This window comes from Corvus moneduloides, chromosome 7 (assembly GCF_009650955.1).
Source record: "Corvus moneduloides isolate bCorMon1 chromosome 7, bCorMon1.pri, whole genome shotgun sequence".
In the NCBI taxonomy this organism is placed as follows: domain Eukaryota; kingdom Metazoa; phylum Chordata; class Aves; order Passeriformes; family Corvidae; genus Corvus; species Corvus moneduloides.
In genome coordinates, this window is record NC_045482.1 from 36794471 (window position 1) to 36818860 (window position 24390).

General features: G+C 42.3%; 2 long non-coding RNA genes across 2 annotated transcripts in view; both read right to left on the reverse strand.

The window, feature by feature from the left end:
- LOC116446810 overlaps positions 1–20827 on the reverse strand; it is a 242120-nt gene extending 221293 nt beyond the window's left edge. The window contains exons 1-2 of the long non-coding RNA XR_004241384.1: positions 20698–20827; positions 19863–19922 (exon numbers count right to left, since the gene is read on the reverse strand). This is a non-coding gene — a long non-coding RNA (uncharacterized LOC116446810). The remainder of the gene's footprint in view (positions 1–19862; positions 19923–20697) is intronic.
- A 656-nt stretch (positions 20828–21483) lies between these two features.
- LOC116446797 lies at positions 21484–24042 on the reverse strand. The gene is made up of 2 exons (XR_004241378.1): positions 23467–24042; positions 21484–22011 (listed from the first exon to the last, which is right to left on the reverse strand). It is a non-coding gene; the product is annotated as an uncharacterized LOC116446797 (long non-coding RNA).
- Between the last annotated feature and the right edge of the window lie 348 nt (positions 24043–24390).

Consider the following 24390-nt stretch of genomic DNA (forward strand, 5'->3'; position numbering starts at 1 on the left):
AGGTTTTGTCTGGTGTGGATCTTGATTTAAGGTCTTGGAGTGAAGTCTGCAATGTAACTAAAGCAGGAATACCAGACAGCCCCAGGAAAACTCTGAAATGTTCCTGCTTGTTCTTGTGAGTCGAAACAACAACAAAAATTAAAGCATTTATTAGAGTAATTATTAGTGTTCTACACTGATTTTTTTCTTCTTTTTTGTTATGTGTTTTCCTCTGCTACAAACCAGAGTTATAGATCTGGCTGATTTCCTATAAAGCAGGGATATCTTGCTCACCAGGAAATACCAAGATCTTCTGGAGGACACAAGCACAGTTAATTATCCCTATTTTATGGATAAAATGAGACACAGCCAGGGTGACCTGACTTGCCTGAAATCATCCCACCTGACAGGGGTTAGATGCTGCCATCTCAGTACCAGGTCAACACTTCAGGCAGTGAGTAGGACTGTCTACATCCCTCAATTAACCATTATCAGATTTATACATAATTTTATAGAGATGGTTATAAGAGTAGATGGTGAAGTATACAGGACTCTGGTCTAGTTTTAAGAATCACTTTATCTTGGCTGTATCACTTATTTGTGCTTAGACCAGATTTAAGTTAAAAGCAGATCATACACATCAGTGCCAGGTACTGAAACATCCCATTATTCAAAAAGGGATAAAATTTAAATGTATGGATACAGTTAAAACCCCAACAGATACAGTGCTTTCCTGCACACACAGGTTTGATAAATACTTCCCAAGCCATCTTTTCCAGACACTCCACCAACAAGCATCCTGAGAAAACAGAGTTTCCAAAGCATCCCAGTACAGGGGTCACCCATGGCCGTATCTCATCCCTGCAACTTCAGTTCCCTACTGGCAATCAGGACTGAGTTAAGGACAGCAGGTTTTTGCTCTTTAAGGCTTAATAAATGTTCAGGTAAGTAAACATGGACCAGGGTGGGTTTTGTCAAGGATGAACAAATGTTCTGAAATCTCATCAAGCAGTGAGTGCAACCAGAAAGACCTGAAACCACTCTTGGGACTCATGGCCACCCTGGTCAATTCTTGATTTATATCATTTTATAACATGGTTTTCTCAAACTTCTCTGTTTTATCTTTATTCCAATCTATCTCTTTTATTGCATTGATTTGTAATCATTCTTTTTACTGCTGCTATGGATTTTAACCTCTTTTGAACTCAGGTTTTGTTTTCTGCTATCTGCAACTTGTTTTAACCCAAGATCTTAGTCCAAGTGGTCTTCCACTTACGGCTCTGCAGTCCACGTTTATAGTGGCCGAGTTTGAGGCCAGAAGGAAATTTCATTATGCTTTCTAATCACAGACCATCACAGCACCCACCCTCCAGAAGCCCCTATACTGCAGCCAAGAATTTAGGTTACAAGGAAGCATTTTAGGCCCCAAACTACTAAACCACTGCGTGGCAAGTGGGTTGTCAGCAGTTATTAGGAAAACCCATACGATGGTCTACAAGAGAAGATCCTTGTACTGCAAGGGGCTGAGACTCTCCAAGAGAGATGAAGGAGGTTCCACAGAAAACAAAGTAAGAGGAAAGTTATATTTTTACCTGTTTACTCTTCAAAAAGGCATTTTCATCCTCCAATTTAACCATCTCTCCCCCCAACACAGAAATAAGCACCACCAGCTTCCTTGTACACTTCCCACAGCAAGGTCGTCCATAATTAGCACAAAAATTGGTGTATTTGGCAATTTCAATGCTAGAGTAAGTATCTCCTGAAGGGTGTGAGGTTGAGGTTGGGCTGTTTATGACAATTCACAACAAACTGAGACACACAAAGCTGAAATCATCCCCAAAGCTTATCTGTCCCCCACAAAATCAGCAGTGTGTCTGAGTGCACTGTAACAGGCGTGTCACATCACACGCCACTTCTTTAGAAAGAAAACAAATGCAGGAGAAATCCACACTCAGAAATTCAGTCACTTCAAATTTTAACAAATATCTTAATTTCTGCCCCCACCACTCTTCCTCTGACACGAGACCCTGCATCTTAGAAAATGTAAAAACCAAAAAGAAAATAAAAACTTCACGAGGACCTGTCTAGAAGTTGACAAATGCTCTGATTCTGTGGAGGTAATGTATTAACAGAGCTGGCATTAACTTGGTCTGCTTGATTTTCACTCATTACCTTACACTAGCCCACCTGATGGCCCATTCCTCATTATTCCCACCAAAGGCAGGAGCCTGCAGACATCCACACTGGTCTGACTTGGGCTCTATTTAGGATTTTAAGGCAATCTGAGCACAGGCAGATTTATAGACCAAGGGCTGAGACACAGAAGTTACCACAGACTGAAAAACTTCTCAGTATCTGTTCTGCCTCATTTGCCTGTCCTTGGGCCACCTCAAAAAAGGATAAACCAACTGAGATTAGACCTTCCTTCCTTCCTTTCTTTCTCTCTTTCTCTCTCTCTTTCTTTTCTCTTTCCTTCTTTCTTTCCTTCTTTCCTTCATTCTTTCCTTCTTTCCTTCCTTCTTTCTTTCCAGCTGATAATGTATTTTACCTTCCCACTGCCACAGGCTATGAGGGTGCACCGAATTGGTTCCTGGGGCTCAGCTGATGTCTGTTAATTTGTCAGGCCACAGCGACTCATTCCCACAGCCAAACCCCAAGCAAGAGTCAGCGCTTGGTGCGAAGTGCCTGATGCCAGCACTCAGAACAGGGCTAGAGATGTTGATGTGCCATTATGAAACAGCAGAAAACATCACAGAACTTCTTCTGTTGTGGTGGTGGTGGGTCCACTTGGGGATCTGGCTACAATCCAGAGTTACATCTCAGCACCAATGGCAGTGATTCCCCCCGGAATCCCAGCATCCAGGATCTTCCTGCTCAGACGAGTGCACAAGGCAGAAGCAGGGCACTGACTGATCGCTTACAATTACTGCTTTGAACTGCAGCCTGGAGTCCATGGGAGAACTCTGCACACAGCATTTCCCTCCAGCCATGTCCACATAAGTTAGAGACATGCTGTGACCTTTTACATTAATTTTTCCCCCAGAAAAAAAAACCACAAATCTCTATTTTTTTCCTTTCTGATTTAAGAAGAATACTTGAGGTTCACTCTGAGATGGGGTTTTCTTTTTAAAATTTTGATCTACATTTCACTGAATATTACTGCTTACATATTTAACTAAAGGTGCTGTTCCTAGGAAGAATTTTCCATCCCTATAATTTCTTTGTTTGGGGTTGGATTTTTTTGTTTTGTTAAAGCATGTACCACACCTTACAGCTCTGGGCTTCGCCTCTTTATTTCTAAACACACTCCTTAATTGACTGAGATAACACAAACAATTTCCTTATTGATACAGAACCTTGTGTGCAGCCACAAGAGGAAGGCAAGTCAGGATCTCTCCTACATGCTGAAGGAGAGGCAGTGCCAAAAACAGCATCGTGGGTGCTCAGAACAACATTGCTGTGCTCTGACACGGGGGCCTAGCTGGACACGGCCCAGGGAAGTCTGACCACAGCTCAGAATCCTGGGCTCACCCCAGGGTGAGGCAGCAGGGAAGGGGGGATTCTGTCCCTCTGCCCCGCTCAGGTGAGACCCCACCTGCAGAGCTGCCCCAGCCCTGGGGCCCAGCACAGGAAGGACCTGGAGCTGCTGGAGCCAGCCCAGACGAGGAACTCAAAGATCATCAGAGGGATGGAGCAGCTCTGCTGGGAAGAAGGGCTGGGAGAGCTGGGATTGTTCAGCCTGGAGAGGAGAAGCTTTGGGGTGACCTCAGTGTGGCCTTCCAGGACCTGAAGGGAGCCTGCAAGAAAGGTGGACAGGGACTATTGACAGGAGCCTGGAGTGATAGGACAATGTGGAATGGCTTCATACACACAGGAGGTTAGGTATTAGATTAGAGATTAGGAAAAATTCTTGCCTGTGAGGGTGGTGAGGCCCTGGCACAGGGTGCCCAGAGAAGCTGGGGCTGCCCCTGAATCCCTGGAAGTGTCCAAGGCCAGGTTGGATGGGGCTCTGAGTAACCTGGGATAGGGGAAGGTGTCCCTGCCCATGGCAGAGGGATTGGAACAAGATCATCTCTCTGGTCCCTTCTTACTGAGGCCGTTCTATGCTTACGCAATTCTTTAAAAAACCATAAATTTCTTCAGCTCAATTTATTCTACTCCCAGTCCTCTCAAACTGGTGATTGAGGAAATTAAAACATTATGGGAGTGGGATAGTGGGGTGGATTCTTCAAACCAGCCCAGGGAGGTCCTGGTTTTAACTTCTGGTTGGTTTAACTTTAGCTTTTGAGAGCACAGTGGGTCCTGCTGAACCCTCCTGGAGATGTCACGGAGCTGTGCAGGCCTGGTGCAGCTGTAAGAACAATTTACAGCAAGAGCACCCCACGGTTATTTTCTTGACACACCACATAATACCCAGATACTGAGCCCTAGATCAGCCAAAGTGATATTTACTTCCAGCAGTTTCAGTGAATACCTGTGAAAGGATTAACAGGGCCACTAGTGGCAGTAATGATTATCCCCTTGGCGTCACCAGGTGTGACAAAAATCTAAGGTGCAAAATTAAGTTCTTTATTAACTGAAGGGGATTTTTGGCTTAGGTGGTTATACAAGAATAGAGGACAGACCGTGCTTCACCTCACAAAAAAATACTGAAGATCAGTAAGACAGTGCAAGACATTTAACAGGGCCTGGGTGGCCAGGAGGGATATGAAATAAAAGCTACTCTATAATAGCAAACAAATAACATGAATTATTTGACCTGATGACAAGACAGCAAATTTGATATCCCTGAATGCTATTCAACATCACAGTCACTGGGTCTTTTGGTGTAAAATCAGCCTCTCTGGTTTAGGGTAAAGATGTCAACCTTTATTTTACTTCTATTTGGCAGTTTCAGACTGTAACACAGCAGATAAACTGGCTCACAGTGGGTTTTTGAAGGGTGACAGAGTGAAAAATAAGTGTTCTCCCATGTCCTTATCCACAGCACCCAGCCCTGTGCTCTTAGCCTGGAGTGGGACTGGGTCCCTCTGCCCTTGGCACTTCTCTTGAAAGGGGCAGTTTTAGTCAACTCTGATAAATTTTGGACCAAATGTGATTCTCAGTAACCTGACTGCTATGCTGGGTTTGGGAAAATAACAGAACAAAGATTTCTCCCAGTCTTCTCAACAGCACTGGAGGCCTTTCTGCTCTGAATTTGCTGTGCTGGAGCTCCTTTGCTGCAGGATATTCCCTGCCAAGATATGCCCTTCTAGGAAGAAAATATTTTCTGGATTTGAAGTTGTGTGGGTTAGAAGCAATTCTCCATCTGAGCCAGCACATGAAGTCAATCTTTAATTCAAAGTCAAGCTTTAATTCATCCACTGATGGCATGAGTGACTTCTACACAACCATGTTTCCACTGAAGAGCAATAAGAACCACCTCTATCTAAATAAATATATGTAAACAAAACCTAAATTGATATATAACCTAAATGTAGCTAAAAAGTTAGATAAATGGTGCAATGGGTTATAAAACTGTATTCCTACATAGATGGTGAAGTTTTCATGGATTCAGCCAGAGAATGCCCATAATCCATGACAGAGAGGTCACAGAACATGACTTAGACCTTGAAATTTGTGAGCTTGGTTCAACTGCTCTTGCAGTTTTTGGACTGGCCACAACCTCAAGGCTTGAATTTCTGTTTCTGACCACGGAGATTTCCCTTGGAAAAAATATAAATTAACTGACTTCTAAATATGCACCTCCGAATATGTCACTGGTAATATGGCAAGTACCAAAAAAGGTTAACCTTGGGTACTTCACACATTGACTCTTTTCTTTTGGAAATAAACATATAAATAAACCTAAATAGGGTCGTCTTTTTCTCCAACTACTCCAGTTAAATTGCATTTTGAGATTTGATTAGAACATTTGAAATACAGACAGTTTCAGCCATGTTTGCCAGTCACCTTACAGCATTCTTTGGGTTTGACCTCTTCCCTCAGGGTGCCCCATAGCCTTCCCAAAATCGTGCAACTACCCTTGATTTTTGCCTCACATTGTCCTAAACGTTAATTTCCCCTGTTTATGTGCAACAACTTCTCCTGGCTTCAACTGTACCACTGCCTGAAGATAGGTTAAAATTTAGTGCTCTTTAGCAATAACACTGGGACTGTAAATCCCCATCAGACCTTTAAAAAGCCTGCCTCAGACTGGACAAAATTCCCTATTAATTCCTCTGTGTTGTCTGGCAGATATTAATGGGAACAAACTGTTCTGCTTCCCAAGATTCCCAGTGCTCAGGTCAGCATCCAACATCATCAGGACCCCACACTGCCAGCAAAGGGCAAACCAACAGGAGCTGGTAAAACCCAAGGGTTTAAGTGCGACACATCACCCTTTTTGTCTGAGAGGAAACTCTCTCCACAGTCGGGTTTCAGCCTTCAGAGCAACCACTCAAGAGGTGTTTCCTGATGATAAAGCTGGAGTCTCTCATGCTTTCCAACAGGTGAAGTATCTAGCAAGCAGCAGAATCACTGTGCTGAAGAGATTAGGCTCTGAGGCACTGAATGTAGGCAAACATTAAATTTAGCAGGTGCTCCATGTGCAGTTACTCAGTGATTATTCCCTTTCTAGTTCCCTCTGTTTTCAAAACCTTGAGCTTCCTCTTGCAAATGCTCTCCCAATGTCTTTGAGCTCCCTCTCCACTGAAGAAAGAGATTCACTTCTGCTCCACCAAAGTGCTCTGTATCAGGTCCTTGCAGTTAAAAGGGATTTTGAAAGCTGAAGTTGTGCTGGCCCTGGCTCTCACACCGTGAGGAGTTTCACTCCGTGTGTTTGTGTAAATTCAGAGTCTCCACAATGCTTTACTCTCAAATTTTCCTCCTGTTCCAATGCCTTTTATTCCACGTGAAACTAAACTCAAGTCATGGAATTTTTTTTTTGATTGGAGAGGGAAGGAAGCGCTTGTAAGGAATTACTATACCTTCTATATAATAAATAAATAAATAAATTTATTTATTATTATAAATAATTCTAAATAGGTATTAAGAAAAATATATTGCTTGAAGTGACTGAACATCCCTCACCTCACTTCTGATTTTTTGCATTATTCACACACGCTTATAAGAAAATTACCTTTGCCATAAAAACTGAATTCAACTTATTCTCTATCCTTCAATACATATTATTTATGTATTTCATGTACAGCTGCAGATACTGTGTAGAAAAAGCATCCTCAGATCAATCTATTTTCCAGATGCAAAACATAGATATATATTCATTAATTCAGATATCCTTTGTTAATTATTATTTATCAAGCAGTGTAACGTTTCTTTAGCATTCATGTATAAATATATATATATATACACATAAATTCTTTAATGGTAACTTCGTATGGCTTCACTTTTCCTTATTCTTTTCAGAGCCTGATGCCTGGGAATTATCCCACATGGGATTTAGAAACACAAGGTTGCAGATTTACCCATAAGAGCACACATTTTCTGATGAAAGCAAAGGGAGGAAAAACAACAGCAAACTAACAAGAACATCAACTTTAATCACAATAACCATTTTTATCAAGAGAATTTATATGAAGGAAGGTATTTTATGGCTGTCATGAGACACTTCACCTATAAAGACTGAGATGTCTGCATTCATGCAGTACATTTGCTGCACCTTCCATTGCCTGGAGCAACTCCCTACACACAAAATTTCCCTTCTTTCTTTATTTTAAACATCCTGAAAAGCAGAATATAAAAATCCTGTGTGTTCTTCAGCATTGCTACAGGGGTTAAATTGTTAATGCTTTACTTTCACTCTAGTTTTTTATCAAACTTTCTTTTTTCTCTCCCTGGGGATAAACAAATGGACAGCTTTCCTCTCTAGTATTCCTCCTTCCATTACCATCACAGCAGAATGCATCTGAGACTATAATAATTCAGTGATGAAATACAAAATGTCGCAATGCCATCTCTCTTAAAGTGAACTGAGATTTTGTTATGCCATTTTAGGTGCACTAATAGCTCCTAAAGTCCCATGGAGTATCTTAATGTGAATTTAATGAGCTGATAGCATATAAATGACAGTACTGTGAGGGTGAAGGTGACATAACCTTTTTCCTTCTGTTTGATGTTTGTCTTTGAAAAAATACTGATCTTTTCAAAACGCGCCGCATTACTGCAACGTGCTGCATCCTTCAGCGAGGAGCGTGCCATTGTTTTAGCATTTTACAGCCCTCTTTTGCACTCTTCATGGCACTAGAAACACAGGCACTTTTTAGTTCAGCATTCAGGTAATTAAAAATCTAAATGCTTCTCCTGGTAGCACAATGCCAACAGTGCTTGTGGCCACATCGTGGAGCGTCCATCCAGTGACAACCCATCAGTTTTGTCACGCTGGGGCCAGTACTGGTGGCATGGAACTGGTGAAACCCAGTGTGAACCACACGGAAATCATCCACCTTTATTTCCTGGGCACCACCTTCCTATCTGCTAGCTGAGAGATCTCCTCTCCAGCACTGACTCCCAAACTCCGCATGTCATTACCGGAGCGCTGTCATTTATAAAGAGTTGCCTCCCCTCGCTCAGCGGTGTCACACCCCATTGTGCACCCAAATTCCGGCTACCTTCGGCGTGGTAATGGGCTGGAATCCCATCAGCACTGGCTTGGATCAGCACTGACACTGCCACGCACACGGGAGGAAGATGGCAAAAGATAAATACATTGATAAGCAGCAGCAGATCTATAGGAAATAGCGGCAGATTAAGGAGGCACCTGAATGTATGAGGTTATTAAAGCCTGCCCGAGTGCAGCAATGAAGCTTTTCCACTGCAGTTTGAAGTACTGTCCTTAAAACCTTTCATTCAAACTTAATGACATCTCGGTGCGTTTTTTCAACCCCCCACCTGAGCACTTAGAGCTGTGTCAGCCAGCGATGGGATCATTTCTAGGCTAAATGTTCTGCAACTTGAAAAGTTATTAACTGTCACTTCTCTTCATATTCCTTCAAAACAATATAGAGATCCAGAAATTACCAATCTGGAATAACCTGAGTTGGAAGGGACCCGCAAGGATCATTGAATCCAACTCTTGGTCTGGCACAGACCCCCCAACACTCCCAGCCTGGGCATCCCTGGCAGCGCTGTCCAAGTGCTCCTGGAGCTCTGGCAGCCTCGCGGCCGTGCCCATTCCCTGGGGAGCCTGGGCAGTGCCCAGCACCCTCTGGGGGAAGAACCCTTCCTGATATCCAACCCAAACCCCCCTGGCACAGCTCCAGCCCTTCCCTCAGATCCTGCCTCTGGTCACCAGAGAAAAGAGATCAGTGTCTTCCCCTCCTCTTCCCCTCTTGAGGAAGCTGAAGGCTGGGACAGGTCTTCCCTCAGTCTCCTCCATCTGAACAGCCCATGAGACCTCAGCTGCTCATCACACAGCTTCCCCTCAAGGCCCTTCACCATCCTCACAGCTTTCCTTTTATTATTTATTTTATTTATCCTGTTTATTTTATTAATCCTCTTATTACTATAATTTATTTTTTAAACTTTACAGAGAGCCAGGCTTGTTTCTTTTCATTTTATGCTCATTTGCTGCATTTAGGTCAATCAAAGGTTTCTTGGTGTTCATTTGTTAATTTTAAAACACTTGTAAGACAGACTAAGAATCATTTCATAGACAGAGTATTTTCTATCTTTTCATACAGTCCCAGTGCTGTTACATGAAGTATGTAAGGCTGAGTGAATTAAATTTACAAAAGCTATTTCTCTCCCCAGTAGAAATGCTAACATTTGCTCTTCTGACAGAGACGTACCTTGGGCTGCGTTTGACAAAGGGGATATAAATAAATAAAAAAATAAGCAGCTTACGTGTTTCAAAAAGTTGGAATTTTGGCAATGTGTGAAATTTGTTTAGAAAAACCTTTTCGTTGCCAGGTGACAAGGCAAAACATATCACATATGCTTAACAACCAGCTTGTACATATTTTGTCTTTCCAAGGTTTCTAGGGCTGGTCAGGCACAATGATGCATTACAGCTGAAGGAGCTTCCAGCAGGGACAAATGTTTGTCTCCTTCCAAAAGAATTTTCCTAATCCTTAAGAAAAACAACTCAATATTTCTCATTGTTGAATGATTGAGTAAGGATTAATTCTGCTCGAAATTCATCATGTCACGAGTTGTAACATATATTTTGTGTGTGCTGAGGATGCAGACTGCTGGGGTTTTGGAGCATGGTGTTTGTGAGCACTTCGTGGTGTATCTGCTAATACAGATTTCTTACAATAGTCTGACATCTCCTCTCTGTTCCACTGTCAAGCAACAGTGCAAACAGCATTAAAAAATACGGCTGACTAAGGATCAGTGTGTTAAAACATGTCCCACCGCGTTCAAAAGCTGCTGCTGGCACAGTCTGAGCACCTTTGCATCACGGGTGTTTCCATTTCATCGACATTTCCTTCCAGTGATGCACACTAGCATCTCAGAGGAATGGAATAATCAGTTATGGTTTAGGAGGAAGTCAGAAAAAGCCAGAAAAACCCCAATCGGCACCAGATTCCCCTGAAATCCAGAGGTTCATCCTTCCCATCCCAAACCTCAGCTCTTGCTGTGAACATTCACACTGATGCCATGGCCTGCAGTTGGAGTTAATGGACTTCACACATGTGAAATTAATTGTGGCGATAATTCTGGAACAATTACCTTTTCTTGGAATCCCAGTCAACAACTATTCCAATAAATCACAGTGCTGCTCATGTTATAATGACCATTGGTAATCAAATGCATCTGCACACTCCGCCTGTTTGCTGACTTAAAATACTAAAAGGGAAAGAAGAGTTTGGTGCCCAAGTTCCCACATGCCTGATGTACAAAATGGACACAGATGACCTGACTGCTCTCCTCCAACCACTCTCTGCTACCTTCAATTATTAACTGTTTGTCATTATGCAAACTTGCATCCTGATCCCAATCTCTTTAAAATGTTCATACCTACGTACTCCAAATATTTTTTCTTTCACTCTCTTTTGTTTTGCATTCCAATTTTTAGTGTCCCTGAAAGAAAATTTCAGCATGACTCATGAGATTAAAACGTTTTATCTCTACCCTTGTCAGTAGAAAGCCATAAATCCCTTTTCAAAAAGCATCACAGATTCATTTAGAACCATGAGCCGTCATTTTGTTATTCTGCTGTTCCTTAGAGGGGTTGCCCTCACATCCTCTGTGTACCCAGCTAAGCACTGGATTTTTACAGGTGGATTTGGTACCAAATATTATCTTACCATAAACTTTACAAGCCTTCCAGCCCTTTCCTCCATTTTACTGCACCTATGCCCACCTACCCTGGGGGTAAAACCAAGCACACACTGAAAACTCAAAGCTAAGGAACTTTCTATTGGAGAGAACAACTTCTGGAATTAGATGGCCACCAGGAGCACTTGTGCCTGCAAATTCCAGTTTGCTCTCCCTGCCAGTGAACCACGCATGCCAGCAAACCAACTTCCTAGAATCCTCATCAAAAGACAACAACAACGGGCTGTAATGATGGCCAAATCCAATTTATTTAAGAGGGAAAAGGAGACCACACACAAACCTCTCTGTATGACTACCCAGATGTGGTGGGTCACTACCTGTAGCCATTAATACTCACTGGCACCCCAATGCCTTAAAAGTTTAGATTATATTTATTTTGCATCCTTTTCTTTTTCATTGTGGATTATACCCTTTGAAATACAAGGCATCCATTTACTCAGTGTAAACTTAGACTGTGAGATATGATCCCAGATGAGGTATTGCCTCAAACAGAAGATGAAAAATATTCCATGCATTTTAAACATGAATCCAAGATCATAAGTTACACTAACATGTAATACATTTCTGCTGTTCTCTGGCAGGAGAGAAAAACAAAACTGGCAGCTATAACAATTGTATAATGGTAATTATTGAGAGAAATAATTATACAAAAACCTGTTCAAACTATATACGGGATGGGATGACTCAAAGCGAGAAGAATTTAAAGTGATAGTTAATACCACAGAAAACTTCACTGTGTGACACCAGGCAGCAAAATCCGACAAATAAATGCATCTGTTGAAACCATTCTAGCCTCTAAAGTTTGTAAAAAGTGGGCAAAAAGCAACTGTTCTCAGTCAGTGGGAATTTCAGGGCAGGCTGGATTATGAGGAAGGCTCCCAGCAGCATCAAGGAATTCCTAGACAAAGAAGGAAACCCTAATGCAATTTTATTCCAAACAGGCTGTAATCAATTCTTTATATTCACTCAATAACCCTCAGCTGCAGGTGGGTTTAGAGAATTAAAGCACCTCTTCAGAGGTGAGAAATGGAGTGAGATGCTGCAATGGAGCCAGGGAGCCACTGGGTGCTGAGGCCCTGAATTCCCACGTGCACCTCTAGGGTTGTTTCTGTCTGTACCCAAATGTAGATACAAAAATGCTGCCAGCGAGGATTTTCTTGCTATTTTCTAAGTCCGTGAGAGACTTTTCTCTCTCACAGAAGAGGTAGCAGGGTTCTGTAAACAACCAAGCCACCTGCAGCCTTGGAAAGTCTTGTTTATGGTACAGTAGAAAAATATTTTGACAATGGATGTTTTAGGATTTTTAGCCAATCACCCCCAAGGGGTGACTGGTCCTTTGTCCAATTAGACTATGAAGAAAAAAGTCTATAAAAGAGTTTGTAAAATAATTAAATAAATCAACCTTGCTGCACAATTCCTGCCTGCTGGATCTTCTCTCCTCCTCCTCCCTATGGCTGCAGGACACGGTGATATACCGTAGGAACCAGGCCTGCAGTAATACCCAAAGATAAAACTTCTTGTTCCAGAGGTTTCCAGCTGTGGTTCTGATGGCTGCCCTCCTCCCTTCACCCCAATATCTGCAACGCTCTGGATGAAACATGCAGCCACTGAACTGATTGCACTTGAAAAGCCAAGGAAGTCAAACCACATCTTCCCCGTTTTGCTGGATCTCCTTCTGCCTTTCCCACATTGCGTGCAAGATTCTCGTTCTGTGTTCTGTTCCAGATCTTGCTTCTCAAACACCTCTCCCTACTTCAAACACTTCTGCTTTCCACATCCCCTCCCTCCTTCCACCTAATTTTTAAACCTCTGTCCTCACTTCCAACAACTGGCCAAAGCCCTTCTCAAGGGAAAAGGCTTTTCATTATGTCTACAGGAAAACATAGACAGATCTTTAATTTATCTTTATTAGCTACAAATTATTTCCTAATTATTCCTTTTAGCCTGTTACATTACCTTATGCCTGTGTTGCTATTTCACTTCCCTCTGTATCATATCTAATTTGAAATTGGTGTGACTCAGTTGAGGATTACAAAGCAATAAAATATTACTTAAGTTTGTTTTAAAAGTTCCTCACTTTGCCCAGACCGTTCACACAGGCAAAGCATCATATGCACCATCCTGTATTAATAATAACTTTTCAAACTTTGTATTTCAAGAAAGATGACAAATGCTTCAGGACACAAATAAAAATGGCAAAAACTGTTCTGCTGACAAGTCAGTTACAGACAGTGCAACTTGCTCAAATTGTTATATCAAAATTTGCTTTTTGCGAAAAGAAAAAGCTGTTACTTTATTTGGCAAGGTGGTTCAAAAGTCCAGCTTAGCTCAGTTCTTTCGAGCAGAGGGAAGAGTAGTGAGTGGTTTGTATCATTTACAGCTAATCCTACCATTTCTTTCAGTACTCAGATACTGTATTTATTTCTTCAGTGCACATAATCAGATCACTGCATTCTTTCTAATTAAATTAGTTTCCTCTACACAGCCCTTCAGTGTTATCCTAGGAAACAAAGACAGGGCAATAAAACCAAAAGCCCACTATGGACTCAGACAGTTAGAGAGTTGCCCAAACTTAAATCAGAATGGTGTTTGCAGGAAGGTAATAATGTATATAATTTCAAATTTAGGGTTTATGTGCCCCCCAGTGTTGTTTTCTTTGATGATTTCACCTTCAAGTCACCTCTATAAGGTAGTGAGGTGAAATTACCCCTAATTTAGGGGTACAGACCCCAAGCACAGAGTGAAGTTGGTTCACTCGAGGCGACATGTGGAGTCTGTGCCAGCCTTGGAATCTGGGAACAGATATTCCACATTTTCCCCAAGGATCTGACCACCAGAACTAGCTGCCCTTAGTGCAGTAAATCCTCCTTGGAAACACCACAGGGGATCCTTCTTAATGGCATTGGCAAGATCAGGGAAAATACTTGTATTACCACAGAATAAAATACAAATTCAACCCCTGCACACAGGTGAGGGCAAGGTGGGAGAAAAGCAGCCCCTTGGGAGATACACTGAGGTTTCCAGGAGCAGGAGTGGCGTATTTAGCTTCACATAAATTTCTAAATCTTGCCAAAAAGGGAAGAAGATAAGATCCAGTCATGTCGGCTTTTCCTACTTCAGCCACTGTGTAAGGAAACTGCTGAGGTTTTCAAGACCGGAAGAAAACTCAACTGTTTTTATATCACTTTTATGGAGGGGGGGGGGGAAGTTATATATTTTGGAAGAGGAAAGAAAGAAGAAGCTCTCATCCCAAGAACTCAAGTCATTAATTCCTATACCCCAAGGCAAGAACTCTCACGTGGGGGGTTACAAGGTCACCCATGAAGCTGCTGGCAGAGTTGTATTTCCCATCCCCTTTGTTGGGATTAACACCTTCTGCAAAGCACAATCAACTTTTAAGGCACAAGATAAAATTTTAACAGTGCTCCTAATTAGTGCCAACAGTGGCAGTTTCTGTGATGGCTACGAGGGCCTCGGTGAAGGTCCATAAACTCCATTTCACTTGGCTCAGCCATCTATCAGGTGATAACCACTGCTCCCTGCTACCCACCTGGACTGGCTGCAGAAGCAGATACACAACAGTTTGGTTGAAAAGGGCATTAAAGATCATCCAGTTCCACCTCACTCCACGGGCAAGGACACCTTCCACTATCCCAAGTTGTTCCAAGTCCCATCCAACCTGACCTGGAAAACTTACAGGGCAGACTGAGCAACCTGTGCCAGGGCCTCCCCACCCTCACAGTCAAGAATTCCTTCCCCCAGACAAGGATGAAGCTGCAATTGCCATTGAACTGCTTATTCTTACAGCATATTGTGATACGAGTTTTTGTCAGGATACCTGGCAGCAGGCATTGGTTTATTTCCAAGGCACAAACTTGGCTGTTGTGCAGATTTGTTTATGCCACTGTGAAATGTATATTCGGCTGTGTCGCTTGGAAAAACTTTTCCCAAAAAATCCCCACTAGAACAGCAGTGAATGGGATTTACAGCTCGAGCTCCCCAGCACCTTTACTGCACAAAAACTGTTTATTAGCACAAGTTTTCCCTTTGTATGTTGTGTTTACTTGTTTCCCAGCAGGGTCTGATGATGTTAATGGACTCACAGCAGTGCATTCTACTTCTGTTATTACAGGTCTAATTCAGTCATTAACATTTCATTAATGGACTGGCCTCCTCGCTGTTTGCATGGCTGTCTAGATATTGATGAGCTTTCTAGTATAGAAAACTCGTATTTAAGGCAGACTCTTAAAGGTCTATTAAGATGCTCATGAACCTTCATCGCATTCTGTCATTTATTTTAGCAGATAAAAGCCAAACCCTCAGATGAATTTGCATTGCAAAAGTTTTCAGCACCTGAATAGAAAATTAATTCCATGCGAAAACCCCAAGGAGAGGGGGGGGGAAAAAAAAAAAAACACAAAGATTCCACAGTTACATCACTTGGATACAAATCTTGAGCTCCTGCCTTAAAACCAGTGTGGCTCAGCACTGCCAAGTGTGCTGCGCTCTACCTTGGAAGGAACTGCACTTCCCTGGGACACAAATTGATTCCTTTTTCCAAGGGGGTTCTGCAGCTCCACTACCTCCCAATTTCAAACTGAACTGGAGTTCCTAATCTTTCCCACAACCCACTCCATCAGAAACAGTGTTACTGGTCCAGTGGAATTAATCAAACTAAGAGGCGGCCTGGAGTATCGAGGCAGTGGCCTTGGGGAGCTTTGACAGGATCACCAAAGAGGAAGATTTATCACAATTTTTAGACATCAGTAACTTTCTGGCTTCATCAACAGAGTACTGGAATCCAAAAAGAGTCTTGATAATACCTGTACCCCAGTGGAAGGTAAATATCCTTAGGAAATTGCTCAAAGGGGTTATGAGGTACTTCCTTTTACAACATTTCTGCTTTTTCCCTGCTAAAATGTGGGTTTTCAGGCACCCCAGAGAATTAAAATACACTGCACCATATCATACGAGTGTCTGATGCAAGCACTTCGTGAAAATTACTAATTTGATGTCGTAATTAGGCTTGTAATATGAAATTATTAAGCACTGTCATATTGCACAGTAAATGGAACTTATACTGGTGTAATAAAATGTATTTCAATTCCACTACAATAACTTTAGCACAGTCTTTAATGGGACCCACAGTTAACAAAAATAAGATGCAGCCAGGAAAAACACTGTTGAAGAGTACCCTGTACTGCAATATTAGGTCACAACAGATATAATTTGTGAGCTTCTTTATGTGCCAGTTTACATTTATGAACACCTGCAACTTATGTTTTCCTGACAAAATGAGATGTTAAAAAGCCGAGGTAAGATTAGAGGCCAGTAAACAAAATCCCCGGTGTAATTTCCCTTAATAAATTCTGCATTATCCATGCCTTTGACTTCAGCTTTATAAATGGAGCTATAAATATTATTGATCCTAAATTCGTATCTTTTTAAGGATCTTCCTGGCTCAGTCAGGCAGGTCTATGCCAGGATGACATGAAAATAGATCTCTTACTATGGAATCTAAAGCTTATTATTTTGATAAATGTAGCAATGTTTGAGCAATCAGAGGGGTGGAGGGCAACAAGAAAGGAAGGACACCATTTTAATATTAATATGTTCAAGTGGTTTTTCTCCTCAGTAGAACTTTCCCAGCCCAGAATGTATGAGCTACTTATTTAATGGAGGGGGAAAAAAAAAAAAAGAGGAAAAGAAAAAGGGAAGAAAAAAAATTATAAGAAAAGATGCCAAATCCCCATCTCAACATTTTTCTTTTGTCTGTCAGGGTAAATAAAATGAAAAAACAACCACAACAGGAGGTGGGGGGGGGGGGGGGGTGGAAAACCCAGTCAGCTAAAATGTCATGACTTGCTTCTCTGCAGGTGTCAACTTGACTTCACTGAAATGGCACAAAACTTTGATTTTCTCATCAGGAAAAAATGTTTATTCCCTCTACCAGACCTAACAGATAAGAACACACTGTGTGCAACATTGCATATTTTGATCCCGTGTCTAACTGCTCTTGAGACACATGCTAAAAATATTTTGTGTGCTTTGCCTCAAATTGTTGCCATGAATTATTGAATTGAGCTGTTGCTTTTTCATTAAACTGGCAGCCTTAATAATTTAAACACTGGTCTTTAAGAGACTTACTGTATATTGATGATCTTCATGGGAAGAAAGAGAACCTCCCAATTATTTTATATCTGCCTTGATTTTTTTTGGTAGGGTTTTAATGCATTGCATGATTTACCCTGCATTACTGGATGCCTGTATTATTTTAGCACACCAGACAACATGTTTCTCCATTTGATTTGTCATTGAGAATTTAGCTCAGATATTCCTGTGGCCAGCTTTTCCAGGCATGGGGAAACTCAGACCTTCTGAATGTTCAAGTGCAGCTCATGGGTTGGGTTTCAATTTACCCCAGGAAATAAGGTAGGAAATAATCTTCAAAGTTTTATATGTCTGTGTGGGTCTGGTCCATTGGATGGCAACTTTCTTACGCCTGAGGAGTATCTGCTGCTCCAAAGGAAAACCAAAAACTAAGGGAAGTGTGAAAGAGTTCAGAAGTTGCAGCCTGATACAATAAAAAGCTCAACTTTCCTCTCAACTAAATTGATTTTTTTAAAAAATATACTTTCTGTGGGGCGACAATCACTGAAAAATGAAGGGTTTGGAAAATTTGTTGGCAAATCATCGCACTGGTGGCTTTACCAAGTCCCCTAATCTTTGGAACCTCCCTCAATTACACTGCAAAACATCAAGGCGAGAAGTGTTTCAAAGTACCTCCCCAAAACCCAGAATAAACCCTCAACTCCCACAGCCTTCTTGTGGTAGAACTAGAGATGATAAAAATCAGAAATTCTGGGAGTCAGTTGATGCCTCTGATCCACGGTGATGTGTCACTTCAGTAACACCAATGCTCATTTTGCACAGCACAACAGCAACAAAAATTACAAATATTAACTTCAAACACCACATAAAGTATGAATAATCTCCATTGCTACAAATTTTTAGAATGCATCATATTTCTTTCCCACATATGTCCTCGTAGCCTCATAAAACAAACTGTTTCATTATATGGGCTTGTGTATATATATCACAAAATGTTAGCTACTGCTAAAAGTAAGAAAATAGATTTTGACATTGGAGAATTATTTTCCTACTCTCCTGTGCCTCTGGATCTAAAGGCAGAGCTACTCAGCTGTTTAATCTGGCCTGAGTCCAGGACTGCATTCCATGGTGAGATGCCAGGAGCAGCGATGCCACATGAAACAGGAGTTATCTTCTGCAAACTCGCAGTGATCGCAGGGCAATTTGTATTTGAACTGATAGAAAGAACAATCTCATCTAGTTTTCTTGTCTGGTCAGGAGTGATTTTCATTTGGGCAACTAAATTTTGTCTTATTAAATCAGGAGATGTAGGAGATGCTGTGATCGCTTCACTACACAGCATTTGCCAACCCTTCCATCCCGTGTCCATCGAAATACCTAGCCCTGCCCTCCCTGAGCATGTCTGCAGCCCTGAATTACAGCAGTGGCTCACAAACTGCAGAGAAGAGCCATTAAATGTGGGTTTAAGTTATACAGACAAACTATTAAGTGTTGAAAGCTAAATGTATATGAAAAAGAAACACTTTTTTGTCCAGTTTTACACTTTACCACTAGTCAAAACTGTCAAGATGGGAAAGCCTGTTTGCCTTCTGTCCTTCAACTTAAAGTAGCTGTATGTGATGCCCTTTTAATTAATTCCCAATTCAGTCTGCTGTTTAGTTTATTAGCTTCCGAAAGTTTAGATGATATAAAGCGTATACATTTAAAGTGGTAAAATAAAGGAGTTTTCCTTGTGGTCTGTGAAAAACTACTTACCCTCTAACTTCTCCTCTAACACTTGAAGAAGAGTAGAGAGTCCAGGAAAGGAAGGACTTTAATGAAAGCATTGTCTTGGGTTGCAGTGTATTCTATTCCCACCCTCATGAGCTTTTGGAACCAGGTGGGGCAGTGTTTCCTTGCCTCCTCCCTCCGGACTATCTTCTGCTAATGGCCCATCAATGCTCTGCCCATGACTCACCATCCCATTGTGAGATGCTCTACCCACCCAGAAGAAGGAACCAAGCATTCCATCCTGGATATAATCTGAGATTCCCAACACCAGAGACAACCTTTCCACTGGATTCCCAGAGGACAGGAGCTACATGGCCACCACTGGACCTTCTGAGGAAGAGCAGACCCCTTTCTACAGGACCATTCTTCAGCAGAACCACATCCACCAGTTCAGGAGGACTGCAGCCACCACTAACAGGGTGTCAGGTTGTATCCTGGCTCTGTCAGTTTAACCCAGTGTTTTCTGCCTTTATTTTTTGATTTCCCTGTTAATTTGTTATTCTGACTTGGTGCCTCCCACTGGTTTGTTTTCAAACTAGTACAAGCATACAACTCTATCAACATACAGGTGCCACAAGAAGAAAGAGAATAAAAGCTAAGAAATTGTGTTTATGCTCACTGCCATCACCTGATATCTCAAAAAAATATCTAACCCAAACCACATGGATGAAAATAACCAAAAAAGTATATAAGAGTAATATAAAGAAATTTTATCTCACCTGTGGCATCTCCACCTTTCCTCCTTAAGCTGTTGCCATTTCAAGATGACTCTGAATTTGCTAGAAATATTCAATTTGTTTATTATAGGTAATATAATCTCTTCCTGATAGGGAGACAATGAAGCACCTCCTGGTGCATTAGGGACAGCCTATGAGCAAATACTCCTTTATTCTGTGACATCCCCTGGGTAAAAATGGGCTTTAAAACCCTGGTTCCCCATTTCCTGCCCCTGGAGGGTTTAAACAGATGTCGGGATGGGGCACACCAGGTGAACAGGGATGTTAGGAGCCAGTTTAATTTTGATCTGTCTCAACACCGATGGTCAGAGGCAGGCAGGGGAGGGGATGCACACGTGCCACGTGTAGGAGGCAACCGGGAGAGGATGGAGAAAGCTTTATCTCTGGGGAGGCTTTGTCCAGCAACCATTTCATGTCTCACATGGGACAGGCAGCCAGCAGGACACTGCACCCTCGGAAAGCTTCTCCAACTGGATGGAAAAGGGTGCCTGCCAATGGACTGCGGTGCAACCTTGGACTGGGCCAATGCTCCCCTGCCAGCGGGCGGACCTTCGGAGGGGCCGGGGGTGCAAAACTGCGACACAAGCTCGGGGGATTCCTGGGTCTTGCGGTTTTGCTTTGTCTCTAACCAGCGGGGCTTTTGGCTCTTATCCTTTTTACCCTGCTTTTTGGCTCTTCTGCCTTTGCTGGCGCCCGCTCGCTCCCGCTGGACGCCGGGTGCCCTCCGAGCCTCGTGTGCGGCCCGTGTCCTGCCCTAGCCCTCGCCCGTCCCAGCCGCCGCCTGTCCTGCCTCCCCGTGTCCCTGCCTGCCTCTTACCCTGCTCTGCCGATCCGGCCCGACGCTGTGGCCGTGCCCAGGCTCCCGCAGCTCCTGCCCGGTCTGCCCTCACCCGGGGTCCGGCCGCCGGAGCTGTGCCCGGGCGCACCGGGCCGCGTGGAGCTCGACGGCGCTGCCCGGCCTTCCGCTGGGAACGCCCGCCTTTTCCCCCTGTCCCCTCCCTCTCTCTTTGGCTCTCCACCCTTTTTCATTCTCCTTCCTCTTCCTCGGCCTTCTCTACCCTTCTGTAGTAGTAGGACAATTCCCTTTTCCTTCTCAATAAATGGCTCTCAGATACGATGTTGTCTCGTTTGACTTAATTTCATCCTAGAGCATCTGTTCTAAAAGAACTCCTCGCAGCACCCCTGACTCCTTGCCCGAAGATGGTTCTTCCACAACACAAAACTATGAGTTTAAACACTAATAACGTACAAGGAGGTTTTACAAGCAGCACATGCAAGAGTGATTAATGAACTGGTTTCTGCAGCAATGTCTAGGTGTAAAATAAGCAGGTGTTTCATGATGCTGCAGGTGCTGTGTGTTTCCACGTTCCCCAGATCTTCTAGCTCTCACACTCAAGGAAATCATTTTCATCTGTGCAAAGATGACACAAACGTAAGTGTCCTAGCTTGGTATCATCCTGTAGTGCTTTGGGTGAGAGGGAAACATGGGAAAGATGTAAGGCTGCAGAGGAGGGGACTCGTTAGGGAAATGTACAGCAGCACATCAGAATTGTCCACTCCTATTGCCATAAAAATACTTGCAAGTAAGAAAGAAACAACCAGAGAAAAACTAAAGAGATGTATTAGCATTTAGTGGGTAATTGTATACAACCTTCTAGAGACCATAAAATAAAAATCAACCAAAATGGAAAGGAAGTCCTGGCTGGTTCAGTGTATGTTAAAGGTGTTGAATGTTTTTCCTGTTGAAACGAGTTGAAGCTTGGAGAGATGAGTGAAAGGAGATGGAAGAAGACGCTGGAAATATAAAATGAGCATCAGAGCAGACAACCTTGCAGTCTGCACAGTCATCTTTTATGAGTTCCACCAGTGCTGGCTCTGAGCCTGCGCTGCTGCAGGTTCCCATGGCCATGTCTACACTGGGCATCACAGCCCCCATCCTCTCTGGAAGGACCTGGGAACACTCAGACATGGGCTGTAAAGGGAATGCCACCACCTCTGGATGTGTGAGCGGTGGGATTTACGTGAGGAGCAAAGACCAGCAAGCGAACACAGATGTTCCAGGCATCGCACAGCTTTTCATCCCCGAGCGCTTGCAGGCCTCCAGAAGGACACTCTGGGAGGTTGCAGGGCACTGTGGAGGTGGAGAGGGACCTCTTTTAGCGTTTCAAAATGTTTCTCAGCCTCAGGGCTGCACATTCCAAGCAGGTTTCGCTTGCACATTACCTCTTTTCCTTTGGACAGAGCCGTCTTGCAGGTTCACCTGCTCTGGCTTCAAGGTTCAAGGCAAAGGCACAAGACCTTCCCAAAGCCTTGGGAAAATGTGCTCGCTTTTGAAAAGCTTTTCTTTATTGTTTTAATGAAAATTCACCATGGTTCTAATGGAAAAAAAATACCTTAAACAGACCTTTAACAAGAAATATAGGAGGGGGGAGGACTCATTAAGTGTGAAGTTTGACAAGTATTAGTGGAACAAAAGACCCCAGCACGCAAGCTTAAATACCAGATAACTCTGTCACCCTCTGATTGCCAGGAGGAGTTAAAATTCAGGTCTCCTGTCTGGAAAAAGTATTACAGGAATATATTCTGAACTTTGCACAGTTCATTTTTTGTTACGAATTAGATCCATCATGAGATTTATTGAGATGCCTCATGTTTAATAAAATACTCATAACAGTTTGTGATATTTCACAGGATAAATAACAGGATTGTTAACTGTGTTTGTATAGCAGGTTTCAGGATAATAAATGGTTCATTCAACAATGAACTGACAACAAGTTATTCAGGTTATAAATATATGGGAGATAAGAGTCAAAATAACAAAACTCAAAGGATCAGACATTCAGACAACACTGGAGTCCAAAACCAGGTTGCCCCATCATTTAAATTCTGAAACCATTTGAAATAAGAGGGTGGAAATTTCCACAGAAAGCATTTCCCAAGCCAAATCCACAACAGGACAGTGGAGACAACTGTTCTTTTATTTCCGACACAGCCCAAGACATCTCAATCTTCTCATGTTATTCAAATCTAATAAAAGATTAATACCCTTTTAGAATAAAATAATACAAAAGTATCTGAAGATAAACACATAAAAATTATTCATCCTGTCTCTGCCCCTCAAAGAACACATGAACAGAGAAAGTTCAATACATTTTAAAAAATACATTCTTTAGAAAATATGAACAAGTGAAGACTCTCTGAGTGTATTTGACTTCTAAATAAATTGCTTTCTTTTTTGGAATTGCTGAGAAGGCAGACACAGTGAGGTCAATGAGACTTACTGATTGCACAGTGTTACGGAAAATTAGGCTACTTATTTGGGAACTAAATATGGATGCTAAGAGCATTCAGTGAAGTCACACTTTTGAGCATTTTGGAGTTGGCCTACATTTTTAAAGAAAACTTTGAGACTTTGAGCAATAACTTTTTGGAAGAACCAGATATTTATGGTTTCTTTCGTAGCAATTAAAGGCAATTCACAGAACTGAAAAGATGATTTGGGCAGGGGGGGAGGTGGCTTCAATTCCTGTAAGGAGACATCAATTTGCAATCAACTCAACTTAATTAGGGTGCTCCCAGTTCTTACCAGTTTTGACTCTGAGGTATTCGAAGGACAAGGAGTGGGTCCCCAGGATGGTGCTTGATTCCCACCGATATGTCAGGAAAAAAAATGATGGAAAAGAGACAAGTTAAAGAGGAGGCACAAAGGGAAGGGTAGCAAAGAACCACTTTCTGTTATTAGTGTGTTTGTTCAAATTCAAAGAAAACTCCCCAAAAGTCGTTCTCATCTATTTTTTTCCAGGCCAGTTTATCTCCAAAGTTTGCCCATCTGAGTTTCAGCAAGAAGCTGAGATGTTCATGTTGTTTAATTCTTTGATGTTCACAACAATAAAATGACCAAATATTAAAAACTCCCCTCTCCCCCCCCAAAAAAGAAAAATAAAAATGAATGTTTGAAATGGCCATTTCAAACTAAAACAACTGCTATTGCTATCAATTTAAGTAATCACTTTCCCAGCTGACAGATGCAAAGCTCTCCCTTCAGATAATGACTTTTCCAGCTGACGAGAGTCAGGGAACAGGAAGTGTATGTGGGGATAAGTGTTTGGGAATTAGAGGACAGCCAAAGTTTGTGGCTACCTGTATTATCTGCAGGAGGTTATTTTACTTCTACTGGCACATTTTTATCTGAAATCAGCATAAATGAATCTTTAAAAATATGTTTAGTGCAGCAGGATACTTTTTTTACAGTACTGGGCAATTTTAAGTTTGGTTTGGTTTTGTTTTTTTTTTTTTTTTTTTTTTCTTGAGATTAAACTCATTCCATAAGGCAGGAGCTGCAGTTTTCACCAGAGCTGTCACAGGGCAAGGAGAAAATGGTACATGGTGTTTGTTTCTGTCTGCACTCCAGCCAAACCTGTTCCCTGATTTCCAGCAGGGCTGGAAATGCAAATGCCTCCTGGCTAAAAGAAGTAAAGATCTTTTTTGAGACACGGCCCAAGCACAGAAC